Raw genomic sequence first — 8,206 nt, forward strand, 5'->3', positions numbered from 1 at the left:
ACAAGGCTCAGTCATATAATTTTTGTAAACAATGTTTATGCGTTTCAATGCTCATTAAAGCGTTGAAACTTGCACCTGTTGCAATTTTTATTTTAACTGGGCTGCCTCCAAGCCTAGTTACAAATTAAGCCACATTAACCAAAGCGATTAATGGGTTTCACCTGCCCTCTTGGTTGGGCATGGGCAATTTTTCTGAGGCACATTAGTACTGTTGGTACACCAATTTTTTGGGGCCCTCGCCTACAGTGTAATCCTATTAATTTTTAGCCCACCTGCATTAAACCTGACATTACCTCAGCTGTGCTGGGCACTGCAATGGGATATATTTATGTACCGCCGGTGGGTTCCAGGGAGCCACCCATGCGGTCGGTCCACACGGAGTTGTAACTGCACGTGTCCACTTCTAAAGAACCCCAGTCTGACTGGGGCATGCAGTGTGGGCCGAAGCCCACCTGCATTAAACCTGACGTTAGCTTTGCTGTCCAGGGCACTGCAATGGGATATATTTATGTACCGCCGGTGACTTCCTGGGACCCACCCATGCTGTCGGTCCACACGGACTTCACAATAGGGAGTTGTACCTGCCTGTGTCTACTTTTAAAGAACCCCAGTCTGACTGGGGCATGCAGTGTGGGGCGAAGCCCACCTGCATTTAATCTGATGTTAGCTCTGGTGTCCAGGGCACTGCAATGGGATACATTTATGTACAGCCGGTGGGTTCCAGGGAGCCACCCATGCTGTGGGTGCACACGGAATTCCCATTGCAGAGTTGTACCTGCCTGTGACCATTTATAAAAAAACGCGGTCTGACTGGGGCATGCAGACACCTTGACAGAATGGCACATAGGTTCCGCATCGCTAAGCCCACGTCTGCAGCTCCTGAGGGCGGTGGCACAGGATTATATTTCTCATTGTTTCTGTACAGCATTGTGGGCTATCGCCCCGCCCCTTTTAAAGAGGGTCGCTGCCTGGCCGTGCCAACCCCCTGCAGTGTGTGCCTGCGGTTCCTCCTCCTGGCATACGCACTAATAAATAGACATGAGGGTGGTGTAGCATGAGGGCAGCTGAAGGCTGCGCAGGGACACTTTGGTGTGCGCTGTGGACACTGGGTCGTGTGGGGGGGGGGGGGGGGGGGGGGGCAGCATGTAACCCAGGAGAAGTGGCAGCGGAGTGTCATGCAGGCAGTGATTGTGCTTTGTTGGAGGTAGTGTGGTGCTTAGCTAAGGTATGCATTGCTAATGAGGGCTTTTCAGAAGTAAAAGTTGTTGGGGGGGGGCCCACTCTTGCCGGTATTGTGGTTTAATAGTGGGACCTGTGAACTTGAGATGCAGCCCAACATGTAGCCCCTCGCCTGCCCTATCCGTTTCTGTGTCGTTCCCATCACTTTCTTGAATTGCCCAGATTTTCACAAATGGAAACCTTAGCGAGCATCGGCGATATACAAAAATGCTCGGGTCGCCCATTGACTTCAATGGGGTTCGTTACTCGAAACGAACCCTCGAGCATCGCGAAAATTTCGTCCCGAGTAACGAGCACCCGAGCATTTTGGTGCTCGCTCATCTTTAACGATAAGTTTTGATACGTAACTGATATCTTGGACATATAGTAAATACCATTTCCGGTCTCCACATTGCGTGATCGAAATTTGGAAAGTCACCGTATGCTTACAAAAACAGCATCCATATGTAAATAAACTAAAATCCCACGTATCAGCTAAGTCTACCAGGTAGATTTACGGTAGAACTGACATTCATTAGTCTCTGCACACAATGTGTTTATGTGTTGTCCTGTGGTATTCATGATACCAGTGTTTGTTTCCATGTACTCGTATTTTCAGGTACTGGAAAACTGTTATTTGTCTGCGCCCCTTTGTTATTATTGTTTTTAACAAGTCACGAATAAAGATTGGGGTTTTAATTTAGTCCTAACTGTGAAGGGCATTCAATTCTGACTTATTGGATTTTCTGCCCCTGTGATTAATATCAAACAACAACACAGCTTATTAAGACGCACAAAAAAATGTGTGAGAAAAACATTGCTACCGTCTATTTTGGGAGCCGCTGAAAAGCAACCAGGCAACAACAGTAGCACCACTAATTGTAAGCTGCATGTTGTAATTTCAAATGATATACGGGTCTGTAATAATACAACACAATCTAATACACAACACCTGCTAGCTGATGCTGGCACTAGCACTGTAACCGTAACATGTGTTCATACACAGCAGTCGCTAGCTAGGCCTGCAGCAAGCACCACACACCATGGAAAGAGAAAATATCTGATGAGCGCCAACGTTCAAAAAGGTCAGCAACACACAGAAATGCTAAAAATCCTATTTACCACCACTGGTTGGCGCAGGGGATAGCCATGTTAAATACTTTACAGATTCTAGACAGCCATCTTATCGCTAAGGCAGCAGAACTTAGCACTAAAGTATCGCAACTGGTGGAGAAGATACTAGCGCTAAGCGGTGCTTTTCCAGACGAGCGTAGAACCTCTGAAATTTTTAAACTTTTCGTAGAGTATCAAAACGTGGTCAAGAGTTTTGGGGGTCCCCCGACCTCCCACCTTATGACTAACTATGGTTGGATCAGGCTTGAAAAAGCAGAGCGTTAACAGAGCTAGCATTTGGCGTAGAGCAAAGGCTGTTAAAAAAGCTATAAAAATGTTGTGTATGACCGCTAGGTCGATATCCGCCAGAAAACACTGAAAGAGCCAACCCAGAACTTGCCCGCAAAATCCTGAGGCACCCACAAAAACTCCTGAGCCACTCACACATACCTCGCAGAGTCTAGATACACCCGAGCAACCTGTAAATAGTGAGGCCCCACCTCAGAGCCCACCGCAGATTGCATACCGTTTGATCAGGTGGAGCAACCTGCTGATTCGTCTGTGGTTTTATAGTATTTATTCCGTAGATGGCGTAAAGTTGAACGGTTCAATGCCATTGAGCACATTGATCATTTCAGCTTTGTAAATTTACTCCGAATACACTCATTTGTTGCTGATGTTAATGCTGTAAACGCCATTATTCAGTCTTTGCTTGACAGAATCAGACGAGATATACAACCCGGTGATTTTATACAACGGAGAGTTGATGGTGGGCAGTGGTTGGATCCTCTTTATTCTCTAAAACAGGCCAAGGGTGATTTTAATGCTGAGAGCTTTCTAAATGCTGTGGGCAACACATTTCAGAGTAATGCGGAGTGTTTAGCTGGTGAATGCTTGATACTCAGAGTCCTAATAGTCAGGAATAGGAGCGGAGGCGGACGACACCGGAAGCGTTTGAAATACATACTTTACACCCAGATCACCAAGCAGAAAAAGCGGTGGCTGTTTGATTTTAACAATTATGACTCTAACCTGTGTTTATCGGCCAGTCTATATGGGTTGTTAGAGGAGGGCTCTGTTGATGAAAGTGTTTTATTGACACGAGCTAGACAATTACATCATGAATTGGACATCCCCGACAATCCCTGAGTTTTAGTGATATTGAGGCATTTGAGAAACACCTGGGCATATCCATAAGGGTTCTATACCACAGTCGCGGTGATTGGCGCTTTTCACAACGGGGAAACATCTGGTGGGGATGCTGCATACATCCTCCACCATGATAAACATTATTACGGCATTACGAATATAAAAGCTTTTATCGGGACCAATTACTTTTGTCAGACAGAATCGTGTGTTGAAACCCTGGGATTGATATTCCGATGCCCCAGTTGCCATGTGTTTTGCCGCTTGTCTGATTGTTTAGACCACCACAAGATCATGGCTGCGGCGGATGATGCATTTTGCAAGACTAAAATATTTTGCAGTCGTTGTTATCAGTATGCAGTAAAACGCCCCGTCTAACGAATGCAATGGTCTGCGCTGTAACATTTGTAAAACCAGAGTTGAGAAATTTGACAAACACTTCTGTTACATGCAGCCTTACCATTCAAAGGCAATTGTGGCAGAGCCGTCATATATTTTTTACGACTTTGAGTGTCAACAAGATACAGGCAAACACATTTCGAATTTTATTTTTGCCACAGCGCTGTAAGGAGCAAAGTCTTGGAAGTTTGAGGGCAAGTTTGCACCCATGATTTTGTTCAGTTTTTTCTCAGTGGCGATTTTACAGACTGCACCTTTATTGCCCACAATGTCGGTGGATACGACTCTTATTTTATTGTTAAGGAGTTGATTGTGGAAAAAAAATTGTATAGAAATGATCACTCAAGGCGGCCGCCTTCTGTGTGTGATGGTACCTGCACTGAACTTGAGGTTCATAGACTCGCTTAACTTCATACTCATTAAGCTTAGCAAGCTACCCCAGGCTATGGGTTTTTCAAGGGGAAGGGGTCATTTCCCTCACTTTTTCAACTCTAAAGAAAACCAGAATTGTGTCGGCCCCCTACCTGATGCTAAATATTACGGACCTGAGTACATGATGCCTGACGATACGTAAGAGTTCATGGAGTGGTATGAACTGCAAAAGGGATGTACTTTTGATTTTAAGACAGAATTGAAGTCATATTGTAAGCGAGATGTTGAAGTATTGCGGAAAGCCTGTGAGCATTACAGAGACCGGGTGATGGAAATGGCTAACAAAAAAGTTACAAGGTATTGTACGGGAAAAGAGAAAAACATTAGTGTGACTTGTGTTGACCCGTTCCAAAACATTACTTTCGCGTCTGTATGCATGGCTATATACAAGTTTAAATTATTACCCGAAGACACTATAGTTATTTTGCCCTCTGATAACTACCACGAGGCCAAAAAAGGTACTCAACCCCCGCTATTCAGTGGTTGATGTACATGTCTCACAGCGTAAACATAGTCATACAGCACGCGCTGAGAGGCAGTGAAAAACTTTTCAGTAGCTAGTATTTAGATGGATATGCAGATGTTGAAGGCCAACATATCGCTTTTAAATGTCAAGGGTGCTTTTACCACGGCTGCCCTATTTGCTACAATGAAGACACTCAAAATAACGTCATTAAAACAGTAAATCGGCTATACCAGGCTTGTTTAGCTAAAAAGCATTTTTTACAACACCTGGGGTACTCTTTATGTGTCTTATAGGAGCATGAATTCCATGAAATAGTTGAAACCAATTCAGACCTTCAGGCATTTCTTCTTAAAATGCAGTTCCAGCGCTGCTAGACCCTCGTGAGTAACCGGTGTTTGTAAGAAATAAGAAGTATTGGGACATCAAAAAAAGGCCGTTACACAAAACACAGAGGTGTGTTTATACAAAGAGGCAACTATTAGATGATTTTACAACTCTGCCTTATGGTTATTAGTCCAGCTAGTGTAAAAACACATTCATACATGCAAACTCGTAATATTGTTTGCTTTTGGGGCGTGTTGGCGTAATTATATGTTGGTGGTAACTGCTTCTTCTCTTAACCAGGTTTTGTAAGGAATACAAACTATCAGATCGGTGGTGCGACAGCGCTACGCAATCGGCGACATGTGAGGAGACGGCTATTAGATGAATTCACAATACAACCTCACAGATATTAACACCGGTATGATGGACACACATTTGCAACACCCTTCTCTTGTATTTTAGCAGCACTGTCTAACTCTGGGAAAAGTTACTTTGTGAAGCAATTGTTATATAACTCTGCTATGCATGTATCTCATATTCCCAGCAACATGGTCTATTTTTATTCGTCTTGGCAGCCGCTTTATGACGAGCTCTCCGCCTCTTTCTAAGATTAGATTTCTAGAAGGCCTGCCTCAGACTTTTATAGATGATGACTTATTCCCCCCTGATAAGGTAAATTTGACCGTTGTTGATGATCTCATGGAGAGTGCCAGCGAGAACAGCGAAATAGAGAAAGCATTTACCAAGTATGTACACCACATTTTATACATTGTGCAGAACATATTTTGGCAAGGTAAGAAAAGCTGTATAATAAATTTAAGTACCAAAGTACATGGTTTTATTAAAAAATTCCTGTGATAAGCTGCAAATTGTCAGACTAGCTAGCCAGATGTCCCCCGGAAAGACGTGCTTCTTCTTAGAAGCTTTTGAGGGTGCCACGAGTGCTCCCTACAGATATCTGCTAGTAGACTTAAGAGGCAATATGCCTGAGGAGCATCGCTTGAGAACGCGTTTGTTTACTCCAGCTCTACCAGCTGTGTATATCCACAAGAAAAATGCTTCTAAAAAGTGAGTTTGCCTTTTTTGCGACTTATTTTATTGCTTGCGCATTGTGCCGACAGGATGTCTGAGAGAATACATTGTATTTGGGCTCTCTTAAAAAGTCTGGTGAAGGCAAAACCAGCTGTTTGAAAGTCTATTTTACGCAACGCGAGCAATGATTTAATTACAGCCATAGCTGAGATCGCTTTAAATATCTTAAAAGCTAGGATACCTCTAAAAGCTTGTCAGAAAAAGATACTAAAAAAATATAAGGCGGTTGGGTGATAAAACACTGGCCGTGAAGAAAAAGAAGCATTTTCTGAATTAAGCCGTCGGTTTTATAGGATCACTCTTGGGTTTTGCAATCCTAATAATTATGAGTCTGCTTGCCAATCGATAATGTAGCATGCAGAGAAAATGTTCTTGCTGCCTAAACATGATCTTAACAAGCTAAGGCAAGCCGTTACAATGCCACCAAACATACAACAGTCGGCTTTTCATCACCTTGATGATGAAATTAGCGCAATTGTACAGCGCAGTGACATACCTGATGATGTGAAAATTAAAAAATACACAGATGTTTTACAAAGATACTTGGTACATGCTAAACAGGACGTAAAAGAGCTAGCAACTTTAAACCTTGTAACCGTGGGTGAAACTGGTCATCAGCAATGGTCAAATACCTCTCCTGGTAATAGAAACACTGTTCATATAATTGTAAGTCATGTCAATCCACGGTTCAAAAAAATGCGGAGCTTTTGCTAAACAGACTGTCGCAGAATGCTGATATTACATCGTGAAATGCGAGAGACGAGTTTGTTTATAAGGGTGAGACTGTGTACGGCTCAAAAATATTGGACTTGATCCGTTATGCTACACAGAGCCTTAGCGCTACCAGGAAAAATCACCCTCTGGGCTGGGATGTTTTTATGCGCTCGATGGTCATTGGCAGCCACAGAACTATAGAAATTCTCCAGGGTTTGAAAACAGGTTCGGACCCCGATTTTGCACACGGTACCTCCCAAAACAAAATTTAGTCTTTCAGCTCTACGCCACACGGAATCACACAGGGAAGCTTGCTGCCTAAAAAGCGATAAACACCGCTGTTTCCAATGGCATGGTTACGTTTGTAAAGGATTGTAAAAGATTTAACTATATATCTGTTAACAGTATACAGTGTTAAACACATCTTTCTAATAATTCTTATGCATTCATTTATGCAAACAACTCTATAATCTCTTTTTTTAAAATCACACATCGGTTATATATTCAGTGTGCTCAAGAAAGCTTTATAAAACTTAGCATTTTGTCTACTGTGTGTTCTCTATAATACAGTCACTGTCAGGCTATACATAAAAGCTTATTAGGGGCGTGGAAATGCATTCTATATATTAACCCTTATACTTATAGGGCGACTTGAAGGGTATATAACATCAAGTCAGACTATAAATATAATAAGGCCTTGATTATCATGAGACACACTTTATTCACAGTGTGTCTCATGATATGTGATAGGCCTGGAATGCAGATGAGGGCCCTGATATTTCACAGCCCCTGGAATGCGGAAGGGGCCCACCAGGCTCCAGATGGCTGCCAGATGGCGCGTCAAAGGGTGGACAGTCTGAGGGAAGTCATGGGAAGGGGGCGTGGCACCTGTCACTTTCCAAAAGGGGGCAGCTTGCCAGGATGTATGTACAATATACTACTGATGTTTGCAGAGTTTGTTACACAGGAGCAAGAGATCAGTTATGGTCAAGGATGTGCAAAGCTCGATAAAACAGAAGATGAGGGTTAGTGAAGCTCATTACAACTGGACACTGATAAGCAGCAAAAATCAGGAAGTACACAGCTGGGGGGTCTTAATAGTCCAGCAATTACTGTGATTAGCCATAGATAAGTGCAATCATAAACTAATCTCTGGATTCAAGAAAGACATAGCTGAGCAAGGCTAGGACAAACAAGACTCTAAGGGTCTGGAGCGAAAAATTGTTCGACCAAGCAAACCATGACACAGTTTGCTCGTTCATCCGGGCAGTTAGTTTATACACACAGGTAAAAAAAACTGAA

The sequence above is a fragment of the Eleutherodactylus coqui genome, chromosome 8 (genome assembly GCF_035609145.1).
Source record: "Eleutherodactylus coqui strain aEleCoq1 chromosome 8, aEleCoq1.hap1, whole genome shotgun sequence".
NCBI lineage: Eukaryota > Metazoa > Chordata > Amphibia > Anura > Eleutherodactylidae > Eleutherodactylus > Eleutherodactylus coqui.